Genomic DNA, 21,072 nt, shown 5'->3' with positions numbered 1-21,072 from the left:
AACTTGGATATGTTACATTTGGTCCCCTCATCCAAATCATTGATATAGATTGTGAATAGCTGAGGCCCAAGCACTGATCCTTGCGGTACCCCACTAGTTACAACCTGCCAACCCAAAAATGATCCGTTTATTCCTACACTCTGTTTACTGCCCGTTAACCAATCCTCAATCCATGCTAGTATATTATCCCAAATCCCATGTTTAATAACCTCTTGTGTGTCACTTTATCGAATGCCTTCTGAAAATCCAAATACACCACATCCACTGGTTCCCCCTTTTCTATTCTGCTAGTTATAACTCAAAAAACTCGAACAGATTTGTTAAACACGATTTCCCTTTCATTAATCTGTATAGACTCTGCCCAATCCTATTGTTATTTTCTAAGTGCCCCGTTACCACATCCTCAATAATAGATTCCAGCATTGTCCCCGCTACTGATGTCAGGCTAACTGGGCTGTAGTTCCCCGTTTTCTCTCTCCCTCCTTTCCTAAACAGTGGGGTTACATTTGCTACCTTCCAAGGCGCTATATGAATGCAAGTCTTTCTTTCTAGCAGATAAAATCGATCCTCAATGCTTCAATCCCTCTAAAGATCTTCTCTGTACCTGTCATCTAAAGTCACTCCTTGACATTTGTGGCACTCTGTGTTTTAGGGTGAGCGGCTGCAATCATTAACACAATTCAGTTTATGGATCTCTATCTCACACCGTGTGTCACCAGAGGGTTTGTAGTCGGCAGTGAGTTCAGTCTGGAGCAAAGTGCCCTGGAATCTCGATCCCCGCCCATCTCCGCCTCCTCCCTCCCTCTCTCTCCCTCCCCCCACTGCCCACACCCCAGGAACCTTCACCCTCCCGGCCAGGGTTCAATTATTCCCCTCCGTGCTCTGATAGGCTGAACTCGCCGAACTGAAGGTGTTCGGCAGCAGAAAAACATCGAAACTGAAAGCGGTTTGAATCAGGAAGTGCTGAGGGTGAACATGGCTTCCAGACAGCAGGCCGAGAGTTGGACCGAGGAGACAATTTGTCCCATTTGTCTGGATTTCTTCACCGATCCGGTAATACTGGAGTGTGGGCACAACTTCTGCCGCTCCTGTATCACAGAGTGTTGGGAAAAGGAGACAAACTCCTGCCCGGAATGTGGAGAGGAGTTTCCGGAAATAAACCTCAGAGTCAGTCGGGCCTTAGCGAATCTGGCCGAGAAAGCGCGAAAATTAAAGCTGAATCCGAAAGAGAAGGAAAGTAAACTTCACTGTGAGGAACATCAGGAAGAACTGAAGCTGTTTTGTGAAACTGACCAGAAATTGATCTGTCTGGTTTGTAGAGATGCGCGGGAACACAGAGAGCACCGCTTCCTGCCCATTAAAGAAGCTGTTGGAATCTACAAGGTAAAAGGGAGCAGATTTGATCACCTGATTATTTTATCACATTTTCATGGTCTAACACTTTTATTCTGTGATTTTCTCTCCCAATCCCAGGATCAGCTGAAATCTTCCTTAGATTCTCTCACAGAGAAGAAATCGGCGGTTCTGGACACGGAGCGGCGGCAGAAACAGAAGATTTCCGAAATTAGGGTAAATCGTCCTTTGCTGATTTTTGAAGTTTGATTCGGGTTTTTTTGGTTTTAATGCGGAAAACTATAATTTTTCACATTTCATTTGGTAGGAACAGTCGAGCAGTCTGCAGACCCGCATCACATCCGAGTTCGCTAAAATGCACCAGATTCTCAGTGAGAAAGAGCAGCGTTTAATCAGAGATCTCAGGAAACAAGAGGGGAAGATTCTAGAAACAATGGAGAAAAATCTTCGACAGATTCAAGAGAATTTAAATTCTATTCAGGAGAAACTCTCAAAGTTGCAGAAACAGATGGAGCAAAAAGACGAGCTGACATTTCTGAAGGTGAGGATTATATTTCAGTTTAGTTCAGTGAAAGTTCACAGTCACAAGTTGACGGGCGAGAATTTTGACATAAATGCAGCATTTTCCCAATAATTCGTCACTGATTTAAACCGATCGATTGTTTTGTCTATCCGGGGCGGAGCTGCTATTGTCACCGAACTAATCGGCCTCCCACAATATCTACAGGATCCCGGGAATACCTGCAACCTCCCCGGGAATGAGTTGCCGTGATCTTGATATTTAGTCTGTAATTATTTCTGTGGTGCCCAAGTTTAATAATCTCCTGAAACTCACATTCCAATCCAGTTCCAGTCCCATGTTGTGAGTGTGTGGGTGTGTCTGGTAGGGTGGGTGTGAGAGGCACTGTGTCTGTGAGTGACACTGACAAGAACATAAGAAATAGGAGCAGGAGTCGGCCAATCGGCCCCTCGAGCCTGCTCTGCCATTCAATAAGATCATGACTGATCTGATCCTAACCACCAATCTACTATCACAGAACCATCTCCTGAATCTAACAGAATTAGACACACGAAATAGGAGCAGGATCAGGCTACACGGCCCCTGGGCCCGCTCCGCTACTCACAGGGCCATGACCGATCCGAACCTAGACTTATGTCCAAATTCCTGCCCGCTCCCCGTAACCCTTAATTCCCTTTACTTCTAGGAAACTGTCTATTTCTGTTCTAAATTTATGTAATGATGTAACTTCTACAGCTTTTTGGGGCAGCATATTCCATGGACTTACCACCCTCTGAGTGAAGTAGTTCCTCCTCATCTCAGCTTTGAAAGAGCAGCCCCTTATTCTAAGACTATTCCCCCTAGTTCTAGTTTCACCCATCATCGGGAACATCCTCCCCGCATCCACCCGATCCAACCCCTTCACAATCTTATATGTTTCAATAAGATCGCCTCTCATTCTTCTGAACTCCAATGAGTAGAGTCCCAATCTACTCAACCTCTCCTCATATGTCCATCCCCTCATCCCCGGGATTAACCGAGTGAACCTTCTTTGTACTGACTCGAGAGCAAGTATGTCCTTTCTTAAGTATGGACACCAAAACTGTACGCAGTATTCCAGGTGCGGTCTCACCAATACCTTGTACAACTGAAGCAATACCCCCCTATTTTTATATTCTGTCCCCCTAGCAATGAAAGCCAACATTCCATTGGCCTTCTTAATCACTTGCTGCACCTGCATACTAAACTTTTGAGTTTCGTGCACCAGGACCCCCAGATCCCTTTGTACTTCAGTACTTTCCAGTTTCTTGCCATTAAGATAATAACTTGCTCTACGATTTTTCCTGCCAAAGTGCATAACCTCACACTTTCCAGTATTGTATTCCATCTGCCAAATCTCTGCCCACTTACTTAGCCTGTCTATGTCCCCTTGCAGGTTTTTTATGTCCTCCTCACTCACTACTTTCCCTCCCATCTTAGTATCATCTGCAAACTTTGATATGTTACACTCGGTCCCCTCCTCCAAATCGTTAATATAGATTGTAAAGAGTTGGGGACCCAGCACTGACCCCTGCGGAACACCACTAGTTACTGATTGCCAGTCTGAGAATGAACCATTTATCCCAACTCTCTGCCTTCTGTTCGATAGCCAATCCTCTATCCATGCCAGAATATTACCCCCAATCCCGTGATTTTTTTATCTTAAGCAATAATCTTTTGTGTGGCACCTTGTCAAATGCCTTTTGGAAGTCTAAATACACTACGTCCACTGGTTCCCCTTTATCCACCCTATATGTTACTTCCTCAAAGAACTCCAGCAAATTTGTCAAACATGACTTCCCCTTCATAAAACCATGCTGACTTTGTCCTATTAAATTATGATTATCCAAATGTCCTGTTACTGTCTCCTTAATAATGGACTCCAAAATTTTACCTACCACAGATGTTAGGCTAACCGGTCTATAGTTTCCAGCCTTCTGTCTGCTGCCCTTTTTAAATAAGGGTGTTACATTAGCAGTTTTCCAGTCTGCCGGGACCTTTGCCGAGTCCAGGGAGTTTGGGAAAATTATTACCAATGCATCCACAATCCCTACCGCCACTTCCCTCAAGACCCTAGGATGTAAGCCATCAGGTCCAGGTGATTTATCCGCCTTGAGTCCCATTATTTTACCGAGTACCACTTCCTTAGTGATTTTGATCGTGTTTAGCTCCTCCCCTCCGAGAGCCCCCTGTTTGTCCAGTGTTGGGATATTCTTAGGCCTAGAAATTCAGTTGGGCGCGCCAGCCGTTAGCGCCTTAGGGGGAGTAGATCTTGAGCGCTAGGCGCTTATCGCCCGGGCGCAGCGCGATCTGCGCCTCTCCCCAACTTCAGGACACATTTAGCGCCGGCGCAAAGTCTTAGCGCGCGCCCTGCTGCGCGCGCAGATCATGACGTCATTTAATAGTGCAACGCCCTTTGTGCGCCCCAAACCGGAACTTCACTCGCGCCGGCCCATTGTGCGCCGGGCGGCCCGAGCGACTGTGAAGTGGAACGGTACACAGGCCAGCCGGGCCGCAGGGAGCGCAAATTAAAGGGCACTTACCCAGCAGTATCAAGGCCAGCCATTTTGCAGCATTCACTCTTGAGCAACGGTTTTTTGGACAGAGACCAAGGAGGAGAGTTTACTGGTTTGGACCAACACTTGGACAGGTATTTTTGGCTCAGGCCAGAGCTTACCAATTATCTTTGCCTTCATTCAGAGCTCAGTGTTTGCCAGCATATAATGGGGGCTGCATTGGGTGGCAACGCTGAATTTCAGCCTTATGCCAGAAGGGCTTACAGACGCCGTGAGAGAGTGGCAGCCCTGGCTAGACGCAGAGGGGGCAACAGGCGTCGCCAACTGAGGCCTTACCCACGCAGGGTATACCGCCAGCAGACCTCCTATCTGACCATGTCTGCCGCGATGTGTGTTAGGAGGCTGCGATTCCGAAGGGAGGTGGTTGCAGACATCTGCCGGCTGCTTCAGAGAGATCTGCAGCCACAGCTGATGCGCAGGACGTCTCTGTCGGTGGCAGTGAAGGTGACGGTGGCTCTCAACTTCTATGCCTCCGGCTCCTTCCAATCCGCTACTGGGGACATCGCTAACATCTCCCAGTTCGCCGTGCATTGCTGCATCCGCCAGGTGACCGAAGCCCTTTTCAGAAGGAGACATCAATTCATCTCCTTCCCCATGACCCTGGACAAGCAGCAGCAGCGTGCAGTGGGGTTTGCAAGAATAGCGGGCTTCCCCATGGTGCAGGGCGCCATTGACTGCATGCATGTGGCTTTGCGGGCACCTCTTGAGCATGCCGAGGAGTACCGCAACCGGAAGGGCTACCATTCCCTCAATGTACAGCTGGTGTGTGACCACAGGCAGCGCATCCTAGCTGTCAATGCCCGCTTTCCAGGCAGCAGCCACGATGCCTTTATCCTGCGACAGACAACTGTGGCTGACATGTTCCAGGCACAGCCTCCCCCAAGAGGATGGCTTATCGGGGACAAAGGCTATCCTTTGTGTACCTGGCTCATGACCCCGCTCCGCGCGCCCAGGACCCCTGCTGAAGAGGCATACAACGAGAGCCATCAAGCGACGAGGAACCTCATAGAACAAACAATCGGCGTGCTCAAGCAACGGTTCCGCTGTCTCGATCGCTCCGGGGGAGCCCTCCAGTATTCGCAGGAGCGAGTCTCCCAATTCGTCGTCGTTTGCTGCATGCTGCACAATCTGGCTATCCGCAGGACTCAGGCACTGCCACCTCACGTTGGACCACCACCTCAGGAGGAGGAGCATGAGGACGAGGAGTACCAGCCCAGGAGGGAGGCACAAGGTCCAAGGGCCGCCCGTCGGCGGCTTATTGAACGTCACTTCTAGGCCCCCTGTCAGGGAATGGCTTGTGCCAATGAAAGAACATGATTGCAGCCGCTCCGCAAGCCCTCAGCCGGTTAAGGCAACAAACACTTCAAAGATCAACCATGGACAATGTGAATAAATAAAATGCTTTATTGTACAAACTCTGGGCCCTTCCCACATGAAAACCAAAAACAGACGAAACCCCCAAAAAACACTCAAACACATTACTCGCTCCCACAACCTGGAGAGGATTAACAAAATAGGGCAACTAAAATGGCCGTCATTCTCGGCCTACGTCAAAAACAAACATCACATCATCGTCCTTCAAAAAACAAACATCCAATTCTCGGCCTCAAGAAACAAACACAAATGGCCACACATTCGACTATTTGGCCCGCTAGGGCGATGCCTTGGCCATCTTTGGGTGGCCCCTGCCCGCCCTGCTGCTCCGCCTCAAAGTAAGGCCATTGGCTGCTGCAAGGCTGGGGGCAGTCTCCTGAGGGGCACATGTCGTGACGGCAGATGCCCTTGGGGGTCGGCCTAGTCGAGGTCTGGCCGTCGAGCGGGCGGCTGTTGATTGCTGCAGCTGTGGCTGGCCAGCATCAGTCGCTGCAGCAGCTCCTGGCAGCTCCACTGGGGGAGTGGCAGTGGCGGCTGGAGGAATGGCGGCAAGCTGGCGGATGGCAGGCGCTCGCTGGTCGCCTGAGACACTGGCACTCGCCCGGGCCAGCACTGCAGCATGCGCACCAATCTGCCGAGGGACAGACCGCTGTGCTGCTGCAGCGCGCCGGGTGCCCTGGCGATGCCTGGCTGACACAGCGAGTGTGGCAGCAGTGAGTGCCCGTGTTGACCTGTTCACTGACCGCAGCAGAGCAGCCAGTGACTGGACGGCACCACTAATCACCTGGCCAGTCACTGACAGATCTGCCCGGTATTCCGCCCGACTGGTGGCCTCTAAGGGCCCGAAGTCGGCCACACTCCGAGAGAGGGAATCGATGGACTCAGGCAACCGTGCCACTGCCGCCATGAGCTCCGTGTGCCGGCGTTCCGAGTCCGCAGACAAGTCTTCGAGGCATTCCATCTCCTCGGCGAAGAGCATCTCCTGACTGGAGGCCGGACTCTCCCTCTGGGGAGAAGGCCGCTGAGCTGGCCGACCCTTCCTGCGTTGCTGGAGGCCGCTGGGTCCAGCAATTGGACACCCCTCCGACGCATCCCCCCTCTGGGGAGAAGGCCGCCGAGCTTCCACCCCCCTCCCGCCTTTCTGCAGCACGCAGGTCCCAGGAGCTCCCCTCCCCTTCGACAATTCCGCCACGCTGCCCTCCAGGGAAGACGTGTCCCCTACATTGGCCTGGGTGGCCGCGGCTGAGGGTTCCCCTGATGGGCCGCCTTCCTCTTGCTCCTCCTCCTGCTCCTCCTCGGAGGGTCTGTCACTGTCAAGTTGAGGGACCTCCTCTTGACCATCTGAAAGCAGGAAGGCACAAGAGTAGCTTTAGAGTGAGGAGAGGGCATCAGTGCGGGATGCATGAGTGGTGGCATTCAGCGCATTGGTCGGACAGTGGCAAAGGATGTAGATCTGATGCGCAAGTGGGACGAGAGAGGTGCAAAAGGTGATGTCCTTACCATTGCTGCCCAGAACAGGGTCGGCATCTCCACATGCAACGGGCCCAATCACCCGGCCACCCATGAGGCGCTCCACGCGATGTTGCAGGTCGGTGAGTGGCTGGATATGGGGTCGTCCTCCCCCGGTCGCAGTCCGGCTCTTGCGATTATTCGCCAGCTTGGCCTGCAAGAGAAAGGACGGCCTCTAAGTACAGTGTGTCGCCGTGATCTTGTCTGCACTGCCTCCCATGGTGGAATAGCTTGGCCAGTGTGTTCAGTGCAGAATGTGCAATTGATGCTCATGCCTGTGCCATAGCTGCTGGATGAAGGCTGGCCATTAGAGCTTTCAGGTCCCTTTGCCCATAATGTGAGGTGCACATGCAAGGATGAGGAGGTCATTGGAAAGGGTACTCACCCTGACAATGCGTGTGAGGTCATTTAACTTTTTGCGGCATTGGGCACCGGTCCTGGGGACGTCGCTGTTGGCTGACAGCTTGCTGGCGACATGCCTCCAGGCTCTCCTGTAGACGCGGACCGTCGCCTTCTTGCCACTGTCCGGGTACAAAACATGGCGCCTCTTCTCCACAGCAGCAAGCAGCACACTCAGATCACGCTCTGAGAAGCGCTGCGCATGTTCACGGGCCTTCTCCATGTCTTCAGGCGCTATTTGGGTCCAGCAGCAGTGTTCAGGCCTAGCTGGAGGGCTCCACTATCCAGGGCGTGGCAGCAGACACAGTCGACCCTTCCCCCTTAAGAGCTGGCCGGCGCCAGGGTGTCTGCTGTCAGTCACGAGATGGTCGCACCTGCGCTGCGCCCGGCCTCGGCGCTATCGATCACCACCTCCGGCTTAGCGCCCAAAGAGAGGCGTCCAGCAGCAGTTTTAGCGCTCGCCCGAACTAGTAGGGCGAAGCTAATGAATATCGGAGAAGTGGCCTAGATTTGGCGGCGGCCGCAAACTTTAGCGGACGCCCCACTTTAGCGCCCCAAAAGTGGCGTCAATGAATTTCTAGGCCTTAGTGTCCTCTACTGTAAAGACTGATACAAAATATTCATTCAGTGTTTTTGCCATCTCCATATTTCCCACCATTAATTTCCCAGTCTCATCCTCTAAGGGACCAACATTTACTTTAGCCACCCTTTTTCTTTTTATATAACTATAAAAACTCTTACTATCTGTTTTAATATTTTTTGCTAATTTACTTTCATAATCTATCTTCCCTTTCTTAATTAATCTTTTTGTTATTTTTTGCTGTCTTTTAAAGTTTTCCCAATCCTCTATCCTCCCACTAGATTTGGCTACCTTATATGCCCTTGTTTTTAGTCGAATACTATCCTTAATTTCTTTACTTAGCCACGGGTGGCTGTCTTTTCTTTTACACCCTTTTCTTCTCAGTGGAATATATATTTTTTGGAAGTTGTAAAATAACTCCTTAAATGTACACCGCTGATCATGTATCGTCTTACCCTTTAATCTATTTTCCCAATCCACTCTACTCAATTCCGCTCTCATACCTTCATAGTCTCCTTTATTCAAGCTTAGCACGCTTGTTTGAGATCCAACCTTCTCACCCTCTAATTGAATATGGAATTCAACCATGTTATGGTCACTCATTCCAAGGGGATCCTTTACTAGGACATTTTTAATTAATCCTGTCTCGTTACACAGGACCAGATCTAAGGTTGCTTGCCCCCTGGTCGGTTCAGTTACATACTGCTCAAGAAACCCATCCCTAATACACTCAATGAACTCATCCTCAAGGTAGCCCTGCCCAATTTGATTTGTCCAATTAATATGATAGTTAAAATCCCCCATAATTATAGATGTTCCCTTATTACAAGCCTCAACTATTTCCTGATTGATACTCCGTCCAACAGAGTTGCAACTGTTTGGAGGCCTATAGACTACGCCCACTAGTGTTTTTTTCCCCTTATTATTCCTTATCTCCACCCAAACTGTTTCATTATCCTGATCTTTTGACCCAATATCATTTCTCTGTATTACAGTGATTCCTTCCTTTATTAACATAGCCACCCCACCTCCCCTTCCTTCCTGCCTGTCCTTCCTGATCGTTAAATAACCTGGTATGTTTAATTCCCAGGCATTGTCACCCTGCAGCCATGTTTCTGTAATGGCCACAAGATCATACCCATATGTAGTTATTTGTGCCATTAACTCGTCTATTTTGTTATGAATGCTACGTGCATTCAGATAGAGAACTTTCAAATATGTTTTGTGACACTTAGTTCCTGCTTTTGCCCTTTTTATTACTTTACCTTTTACTCCATACCTTCTGCCCCTTCCTGACACGCTCTGGTTTTTAACTTCCCCACTGCTACCTAAGTCTGTGACCTTCTCTGTTGTCATTTTTATTATTTGCTCTCTAGGAACCTCCCCCCAACTATTTAGTTTAAAGCCCTCTCTACAGCCCTAGTTATATGATCCGCCAGGACTCTAGCCCCAGCACTGGCCAAGTGAAGCCCATCCCAACAGAACAGCTCCCTCCTGCCCCAGTACTGGTGCCAGTGTCCCAGGAAGCAAAACCCATTTCTCCCACACCAGTCTTTGAGCCACGCATTTAACTCTCTAATTTTATTTGTCCTAGCCAAATTCGCTTGTGGCTCAGGTAATAATCCAGAGATTATTACCCTTGAGGTACTGTTTTTTAATTTGACCCCTAGCTGCTCATACTCCTTTAACAGAACCGGCTTCCTAGTCCTATCTACATCGTTTGTACCAACATGGACCACGACAACTGTATCCACGCCCTCCTACTGCAAGTTTCTTTCCAGCCCAGAGGAGATGTCCTTAACCCTGGCACTGGGTAGGCAACACAGCCTTCGGGACTCTCGCTCTCGGCTGCAGAGAATTCTATCTATCCCCCAAATAATACTATCCCCTACCACTACAACATTTCTAGTATCTGATACTCTAATAAGATTTTTCAACTATATCCTGTTTCTATCAGAAGCATTTAATAATTTTTCGTGTAATTTCTGATGGCCTGTTTTCAAATATGCCGCTCATAGAATTACACAGAATTTTACAGCACAGAGACCGGCCATTCGGCCCATCAGATCAATGTCAGTGTTTATGCTCCACACGAGCCTCCTCCCACCTTACTTCATCTCACCCTATCAATATATCCTTCTGTTCCTTTCTCCCTCATGTACTGATCTCGCTCCCTTTTAAATACATCGGTGCTATTCGCCTCAACTTGTGGTAGCGAGTTCCACATTCTAAACACTCTCTGAGTAAAGAGATTTCTCCTCAATTCTCCTTTGGATTCATTACTGACTCTCTTATATTTATGACCCCTCGCTTTAGACTCCCCACAAGTGGAAACATCTTCTCTACATCTGCCCCATCGAATCCTTTCATAATGTTAAAGACCTCGCTCAGGTCTCCTCTCAGTCTTCCCTTTTCTAGAGAATAATCTTTCCTGTTCACTCTTTCCTGTTAGTTGTACCCTCGCAGTTCTGGTATCATTCTTGTAAATCTCTTTTATACGTTCTCCTGTGCTTCTGTATCCTTTTTGTAATATCCTCTTTCTACCTGTGTGTGGGCAGCAGTGAGAATTGGGAATTATCAGCAGCTTGTAACAATCTGGGTGTAATTTCTGCTGTCCCGATATAGACGCTCAGTCTCTGTCAACTCAGATTGTGTTTTATTTATTTCAGGAAGAAACTCGTCAGAAGAGGAGGTAGGCCATGCTCTTTACTGAAACTCTGCACTGTTTGGTAAAATAGCTCAGAAAAGTGTTTATGGTCAATTTATAACCAATTGTTTGATATTTGCAGGATTAGTGAGGACGAGAATACACTGACATTAGTAGATACCGCCCTGACTATCGAAAAATTCAACGGCCCTTTACTATACGCAGTGTGCACAGAAATGTTGGATGTCATGAACCCAGGTAAAACTCATATAAGTTCCTTTGGCCTGATTTATATCTTATTTTTATGTATAACGAATCAAATTATATCATAGAAAGTATCTTTTAGTACTAAGTAGTTGCAAATGAACGCGGTTAAAAGCGGGCCTGGATGGAGTTAGTGTTATTCACGCACCAAATCCATGTGTAAAAAGCATCGCCTTCAACTGGTCAGTTGAAAATGTCAGCTCCCCGAACATGACCAACACAGGGACCCTCAGATGAACCACAGCCTCCAGAACCCATCGATACTTTGCACACTTCAGCAACAGGAAACACCGCCCTTCCCAGCTGAACCTTTCCTCCTCTACAATACTCATCTCCTGATCCATCTCCATCTTGTGTGTCAAACTCATGTCCGTGACCAAGGTCAGGACAGGAAGCCCTGGAGCGAGGCTTTCTCTGCCTGTTGAGGGAGGAGTGGCGAGGGGTATAGAGTTAGCTGGTGCTCACTGTGGACCTGGGGAGCAAGCACTGGATTGCTGAAAGTGTCACCAAGGCTTATTCTCTCAATTGCCTTGAATCATTCCACTCGCCCTAGACAATTATGGCTTATACATCCAGGGATAGTTTCAGGGTAGAGGTATGACAATGGTGCATCACATTGAATAACCGCTGGTGTTTTGCCTCCACGTGCGGCCCCGTATGAAGCCTATTTGTTTGCATGGACCAGGCTGGAGATATCTGGAGGTTAAGATATTGGCCAATATTTACTTGTCCGCATTGAGGAGGGATTTAATTTTCTACGATGAGCAATGGCGGTGACCTTTCTCTTCATATGTATTAACATGATTGTGACTAAGTTAAGTGTGTCTGTGTCCTTGTCTCCAGCACACAGTGCGGGGTTTCAGTAGCGGGAGAGTAAGCTCCGTGATTAGGGCCTTGTAAAACCCGGTAGGGGACCTATTAGTTGGCGTGGGACCAGGTCACTATTTTTCCCAGATTGCTCCGGCTGCTTGTCCTAGTGCCCTGTGTCCACTGGAAGCTTGTCCCGTTGGGAGTGAAGAGCACAGTTTAGGTCTCCACTCATGGTTACTGTGCTGTCCATACGTGGGGCGAGTGTGAGGATTGCTGATGTGGGGAATGTGGGGACACCTCATTCAGGACACAGAACTGAAGCTTCACTTTGGGTTCTCCTGTTATTCGAGATTCTTTAGGATGGAGTGGCCTCCTTCTCCAGGAATGCGTGTCTCAGAGTAATGGGAAGGTTCCTGTTGATTACTGTGACCATCCTCTGCTCTTGGGTCAGTAGAAAGCGGCCAGCATTGGTCCCACCCACTCACTCACAAACTTGGTGTGTTCTGAGGGTGGTGAGGAGGATCTCCTGTAGAAATGGAGCATCCACCTGTCCTTTTATGTCGGTCAGTTTTGTTTTGTCTGATTATGTGCTGGAGTCTGTTGAGATTCGTGGATATAATTTGATTGATGGACTGTATTCAGGGTGATGTCGGTTTGCTGTCTCCAGGGTGTCTTTTCCTCTTGTGGGTGTCTCTGAATCTGGGGCCTGCCCGATTGTACCAGCTTTGTTTGAGTTCCTGTGCAGGCTGTTGTTCAGACTGATCGAGTTGTGGGCCACAACTGCTTCATCCTCTTTTATTCTCTACATTTTCCCTTGAATTATTTATTCACTGCCCTTCCTTATCTTTTCCCCTGTGGTAGCTCTTTTCCTCCCTCCATCTGCGGGATGTATTCTTGATTCTGTTATGTGTTTGTCCCCTAATACGCTAAATATACATTGGCTTTTTACAAAATAATCTGTATCCAAACCCCATTAAATTATCTTGAAAACTTGGAAATAATGAGAGGTCGGTTTAATACTTTTCAATCATATTGATCCACCCACTACATACAGAGACTGAGATTACTGGTACAGACAGATCATACAGTGACCGTGAGATTACTGGGACAGACAGATCATACAGTGACCATGAGATTACTGACACAGACAGATCATACACTGACCGTAAGATTACTGGGACAAATAGATCAAAATGTTACTGTGAGATTACTGGTACAGACAGATCAGACAGTGACTGAGATTACTGGGACAGACAGAGCAAACAATGAATGTGAGATTACTGGTACAGACAGATCATACAGTGATCGTGAGATTACTGGGACAGACAGATCATACAGTGTCCGTGAGATTACTGGTACAGCCAGATCATACAGTGACCGTGAGATTAATTGTACAGACAAATCATACAGTTACTGAGATTACTGGAACAGACAAACCATACAGTAATCGTAAGATTACCGGTACAGACAGATCATGCAGTGACCATGAGATTACTGTTACAGACAGATCATACAGTGACTGTGTGATTACTGGTACAGACAGATCATACAGTGACCGTGAGATTACTGGAACGAACATATCATACAGTGACCGTGAGATTACTGACACAGACAGATCATACAGTTACTGTGAGATTACTGGGACAGACAGATCATACAGTGACCGTGAGATTACTGACACAGACAGATCATACAGTGACCCTAGAGGCATAGAATCATTGGAAGTTACAGCACAGAAGGAGGCCATTTTGGCCTATCGTGTCCGCGCTGGACAACAAACCTGTCCATCCTAATCCCAAGTCCCAGCTCTTGGTCCGTAGCCCTGCAGGTTACAGTATCCCAAGTGCACATCCAAGAATTTTAAAATGTGGTTAGGGTTTCTGCCTCTACCACCCTTTCAGGCAGTGAGTTCCAGACCTCCAAAATCCTCTGGGTGAAGAAATTTCCCCGCAAATTCCCTCTAAACCTTCCACCAATTACTTTAAATCTGTGCCCCCTGGTTTTTGACCCCTCTGCTGAGGGAAATAGGTTCTTTCTATCCACTTTATCTAGGCCCCTCATAAATTTATACACCTCAATAAGGTCTCCCCTCAGCCTCATCTGTTCCAAAGAAAACAACCCAGCCTATCCAATCTTTCCTCATAGCTAAAATTCTCTATTCCCAGCAACATCCTTGTAAATCTCCTCTGTACCCTCTCTAGTGCAATCACATCTTTCCTGTAATGTGGTGACCAGAACTGCACGCAGTACTCTAGCTGAGGCCTAACTAGTGTTTTATACAGTTGAAGCATAACCCCCCTGCTCTTGTATTCTATGCCAAGGCTAATAAAGGCAAGCATTCCGTATGCCTTCTTAACTAACTTTTCTACCTGGCCTGCTACCTACAGTGATCTGTAGACATGCACACCAAGATCCCTTTGTACTTCTACACTACTCAGTGTCCTACCATTTAATGTGTATTACCTTTCCTTGTTAGCCCGCCGCCTCCCCGCAAACACATTACCTCACACTTCTCCAGATTGAATTCCATTTGCCACTATTCTGCCCACCGGACCAATTTATTGATATCTTCCTGCAATCTACAGCTTCCTTCTTCAGTATCAACCACACAGCCGATTTTAGTGTCATCTGCAAACTTCTTAATCATACCCCCTATATTAAAGTCTAGATCATTGATATATACCACAAAAAGCAAGGGACCTAGTACTGAGCCCTGCGGAACCCCACTGGAAACAGCCTTCCAGTCACAAGAACACCCATCAACCATTACCCTCTGCTTCCTGCCTCCGAGCCAGTTTTGAATCTAACTTGACACTTTGCCCTGGATCCCATGGGCTTTTAACTTTGTGACCAGTCTGCCATGTCGAATCTTACTAAAAGCCTTGCTAAAGTCCATATACACTACATCAAATGCACTACCCTCATCTACACTCCTTGTTACCTCCTCAAAAATTCAGTCAAGTTTGTCAGACACGACATTCCCTTAACAAATCCGTGCTGACTATCCTTGATTAATCCGTGTCTTTCTAAATGAAGATTTATCCTGTCCATCAGAATTCTTGCCAATAATTTTCCCACCACTGAGGTTAGGCTGACTGGTCTGTAATTACTCGGACTATCCCTTTCTCCCTTTTTAAACAAGGGTACCACATTAGCAGTCCTCCAGTCCTCTGGCACCACGCCTGAAGCCATGGAGGATTGGAAAATGATGGTCAGGGCCTCTGCTATTTCCTCCTTTGCTTTGCTTAACAGCCTGGGATGCATTTCATCCAGGCCTGGGGATTTATCCACTGCTAACGCTGCTAAACCTCTTAATACTTCCACTCTCACTATGTTTATTTCATCTAATATTTCACACACCTCCGCCCAAATAGCAATGTCTGCTCCTCCCCTCTCCTTTGTGAAAACAGACACAAAGTATTTATTAAGAACCCTACCGACGTATCCCGCGTCCACACACAGATTACGCTCATGATCTCGAATAGGCCCGACCCTTTCTTTAGTTATCCCCTTACGCTTAATATATTTATAAAACATCTTTGGGTTTTCCTTGAATTTACTTGCCAATAATTTTTCATGCTCTCTCTTTGCTGACTCTGAGGCTACTGGGATAAAGACATCATACAGTGACCATGAGATTACTGGTAGAGACAGATCATAAAGTGACTGTGAGATTACTGGTACAGACAGATCATAAAGTGACCGTGAGATTACTGGTACAGACAGATCATACAGTGACCGTGAGATTACTGGTAGAGACAGATCATACAGTGACTGTGAGATTACTGGTATAGACAGATCATACAGTGACTGTGAGATTACTGGTACAGACAGATCATAAAGTGACTGTGAGATTACTGGTACAGACAGATCATACAGTGACCGTGAGATTACTGGTATAGACAGATCATACAGTGACCGTGAGATTACTGGTACAGACAGATCATACAGTGACCGTGAGATTACTGGTACAGACAGATCATACAGTGACTGTGAGATTACTGGTACAGACAGATCATACAGTGACCGTGAGATTACTGGTACAGACAGATCATACAGTGACTGTGAGATTACTGGTACAGACCGATCATACAGTGACCGTGAGATTACTGGTACAGACAGGTCATACAGTGACCATGAGATTACTGGGACAGACAGATCATACAGTGACCGTGAGATTACTGGTACAGACAGATCATAAAGTGACCATGAGATTACTGGTACAGACAGATCATACAGTGACCGTGAGATTACTGGTACAGACAGATCATACAGTGACCATGAGATTACTGGTAGAGACAGATCATAAAGTGACCGTGAGATTACTGGTACAGACAGATCATACAGTGACCGTGAGATTACTGGTATAGACAGATCATACAGTGACCGTGAGATTACTGGGATAAAGAGATCATACAGTGACCATGAGATTACTGGTAGAGACAGATCATAAAGTGACCGTGAGATTACTGGTACAGACAGATCATACAGTGACCGTGAGATTACTGGTATAGACAGATCATAAAGTGACTGTGAGATTACTGGTACAGACAGATCATACAGTGACCGTGAGATTACTGGTACAGACAGATCATAAAGTGACTGTGAGATTACTGGTACAGACAGATCATACAGTGACCGTGAGATTACTGGTATAGACAGATCATACAGTGACCGTGAGATTACTGGTACAGACAGATCATACAGTGACCGTGAGATTACTGGTACAGACAGATCATACAGTGACTGTGAGATTACTGGTACAGACAGATCATACTTTGACCGTGAGATTACTGGTACAGACAGATCATACAGTGACTGTGAGATTACTGGTACAGACCGATCATACAGTGACCGTGAGATTACTGGTACAGACAGATCATACAGTGACCGTGAGATTACTGGTACAGACAGATCATACAGTGACTCTGAGATTACTGGTATAGACAGATCATACAGTGACCGTGAGATTACTGGTACAGACAGATCATACAGTGACTGTGAGATTACTGGTACAGACAGATCATACAGTGACCGTGAGATTACTGGTACAGACAGATCATACAGTGACCGTGAGATTACTGGTACAGACAGATCATACAGTGACTGTGAGATTACTGGTACAGACAGATCATACAGTGACCATGAGATTACTGGTACAGACAGATCATACAGTGACCATGAGATTACTGGTACACTCAGATCATACAGTGACCGTGAGATTACTGGTACAGACAGATCATACAGTGACCGTGAGATTACTGGTACAGACAGATCATACAGTGACCGTGAGATTACTGGTACAGACAGATCATACAGTGACCGTGAGATTACTGGTACAGACAGATCATACAGTGACCGTGAGATTACTGGTACAGACAGATCATACAGTGACCGTGAGATTACTGGTACAGACAGATCATACAGTGACCGTGAGATTACTGGTACAGACAGATCATACAGTGACCGTGAGATTACTGGTACAGACAGATCATACAGTGACCGTGAGATTACTGGTACAGACAGATCATACAGTGACCGTGAGATTACTGGTATAGGCAGATCATACAGTGACCGTGAGATTACTGGTACAGACAGATCATACAGTGACCGTGAGATTACTGGTACAGACAGATCAAACAGTGACCGTGAGATTACTGGTACAGACAGATCATACAATGCCCATGAGATTACTAGTACAGACAGATCATACAGTGACCGTGAGATTACTGGTATAGACAGATCATACAGTGACTGTGAGATTACTGGTATAGACAGATCATACAGTGACCATGAGATTACTGGTACAGACAGATCATAAAGTGACCGTGAGATTACTGGTACAGACAGATCATACAGCGACTGAGAGATTACTGGTACAGACAGATCATACAGCGACTGAGAGATTACTGGTACAGACAGATCATACAGTGACCATGAGATTACTAGTACAGACAGATCATAAAGTGACTGTGAGATTACTGGTACAGACAGATCATACAGTGACCGTGAGATTACTGGTATAGACAGATCATACAGTGACCATGAGATTACTGGTATAGACTGATCATACAGTGACCATGAGATTACTGGTATAGACTGATCATAAAGTGACCGTGAGATTACTGGTACAGACAGATCATACAGCGACTGAGAGATTACTGGTACAGACAGATCATAAAGTGACTGTGAGATTACTGGTATAGACAGATCATACAGCGACTGAGAGATTACTGGTACAGACAGATCATAAAGTGACCATGAGATTACTGGTATAGACAGATCATACAGTGACCGTGAGATTACTGGTATAGACAGATCATACAGTGACCATGAGATTACTGGTATAGACAGATCATACAGTGACCGTGAGATTACTTGTACAGACAGATCATACAGTGACCGTGAGATTACTGGTACAGACAGATCATACAGTGACCGTGAGATTACTGGTACAGACAGATCATACAGTGACCGTGAGATTACTGGTATAGACAGATCATACAGTGACCGTGAGATTACTTGTACAGACAGATCATACAGTGACCGTGAGATTACTGGTATAGACAGATCATACAGTGACCATGAGATTACTGGTATAGACTGATCATAAAGTGACCGTGAGATTACTGGTACAGACAGATCATACAGCGACTGAGAGATTACTGGTACAGACAGATCATACAGCGACTGAGAGATTACTGGTACAGACATATCATACAGTGACCATGAGATTACTAGTACAGACAGATCATACAGTGACCGTGAGATTACTGGTATAGACAGATCATACAGTGACCGTGAGATTACTGGTACAGACAGATCATACAGTGACCATGAGATTACTGGTACAGACAGATCATACAGTGACCGTGAGATTACTGGTACAGACAGATCATACAGTGACCGTGAGATTACTGGTACAGACAGATCATACAGTGACCGTGAGATTACTGGTACAGACAGATCATACAGTGACCGTGAGATTACTGGTACAGACAGATCATACAGTGACCGTGAGATTACTGGTACAGACAGATCATACAGTGACCGTGAGATTACTGGTACAGACAGATCATACAGAGACCATGAGATTACTGGTACAGACAGATCATACAGTGACCGTGAGATTACTGGCACGGACAGATCATACAGTGACCGTGAGATTACTGGAATAGACAGATCATACAGTGACCGTGAGATTACTGGTACAGACAGATCATACAGAGACCATGAGATTACTGGTACAGACAGATCATACAGTGACCGTGAGATTACTGGTACAGACAGATCATACAGTGACCGTGAGATTACTGGAATAGACAGATCATACAGTGACCGTGAGATTACTGGTACAGACAGATCATAAAGTGACCGTGAGATTACTGGTATAGACAGATCATACAGTGACTGTGAGATTACTGGTACAGACAGATCATACAGTGACCGTGAGATTACTAGTACAGACAGATCATAAAGTGACCGTGAGATTACTGGTATAGACAGATCATAGAGTGACCATGAGATTACTGGTACAGACAGATCATACAGTGACCGTGAGATTACTGGCACGGACAGATCATACAGTGACCATGAGATTACTGGTAGAGACAGATCATAAAGTGACCGTGAGATTACTGGTATAGACAGATCATACAGTGACCGTGAGATTACTGGCACGGACAGATCATACAGTGACCATGAGATTACTGGTACAGACAGATCATACAGTGACCATGAGATTACTGGTACAGACAGATCATACAGTGACCGTGAGATTACTGGTACAGACAGATCATACAGTGACCGTGAGATTACTGGTACAGACAGATCATACAGTGACCGTGAGATTACTGGTACAGACAGATCATACAGTGACCGTGAGATTACTGGTATAGACAGATCATACAGTGACTGTGAGATTACTGGTACAGACAGATCATACAGTGACTGTGAGATTACTGGTACAGACAGATCATACAGTGACCATGAGATTACTGGTACAGACTGATCATACAGTGACCGTGAGATTACTGGTACAGTCAGATCATACAGTGCCCGTGAGATTACTGGTATAGACAGATCATAAAGTGACCGTGAGATTACTGGTATAGACAGATCATAAAGTGACTGTGAGATTACTGGTACAGACAGATCATACAGTGACCGTGAGATTACTGGTATAGACAGATCATACAGTGACCATGAGATTACTGGTATAGACTGATCATACAGTGACCATGAGATTACTGGTATAGACTGATCATAAAGTGACCGTGAGATTACTGGTACAGACAGATCATACAGCGACTGAGAGATTACTGGTACAGACAGATCATAAAGTGACTGTGAGATTACTGGTATAGACAGATCATACAGCGACTGAGAGATTACTGGTACAGACAGATCATAAAGTGACCATGAGATTACTGGTATAGACAGATCATACAGTGACCGTGAGATTACTGGTATAGACAGATCATACAGTGACCATGAGATTACTGGTATAGACAGATCATACAGTGACCGTGAGATTACTTGTACAGACAGATCATACAGTGACCGTGAGATTACTGGTACAGACAGATCATACAGTGACCGTGAGATTACTGGTACAGACAGATCATACAGTGACCGTGAGATTACTGGTATAGACAGATCATACAGTGACCGTGAGATTACTTGTACAGACAGATCATACAGTGACCGTGAGATTACTGGTATAGACAGATCATACAGTGACCATGAGATTACTGGTATAGACTGATCATAAAGTGACCGTGAGATTACTGGTACAGACAGATCATACAGCGACTGAGAGATTACTGGTACAGACAGATCATACAGCGACTGAGAGATTACTGGTACAGACATATCATACAGTGACCATGAGATTACTAGTACAGACAGATCATACAGTGACCGTGAGATTACTGGTATAGACAGATCATACAGTGACCGTGAGATTACTGGTACAGACAGATCATACAGTGACCATGAGATTACTGGTACAGACAGATCA

The 21,072-nt window shown here is 46.4% G+C and overlaps 1 pseudogene across 1 annotated transcript in view; it reads left to right on the top strand.

The window, feature by feature from the left end:
- Positions 1-879: 879 nt before the first annotated feature.
- The window catches only part of LOC147096364 (zinc-binding protein A33-like), a 57,228-nt pseudogene continuing 37,035 nt past the window's right edge, over positions 880-21,072 (top strand). The window contains exons 1-5 of the transcript XR_015074899.1: positions 880-1,383; positions 1,474-1,569; positions 1,661-1,894; positions 10,999-11,021; positions 11,119-11,234. The product of XR_015074899.1 is annotated as a zinc-binding protein A33-like (transcript). The remainder of the gene's footprint in view (positions 1,384-1,473; positions 1,570-1,660; positions 1,895-10,998; positions 11,022-11,118; positions 11,235-21,072) is intronic.

Source organism: Somniosus microcephalus, unplaced genomic scaffold, assembly GCF_052327205.1.
Source record: "Somniosus microcephalus isolate GS21.2 unplaced genomic scaffold, FLI_Smic_1.0 unresolved_chr1, whole genome shotgun sequence".
Lineage (NCBI taxonomy): Eukaryota > Metazoa > Chordata > Chondrichthyes > Squaliformes > Somniosidae > Somniosus > Somniosus microcephalus.
The sequence above is the reverse complement of the archived record's forward strand: the minus strand, read 5'-3'. Positions and strand labels throughout refer to the sequence as shown.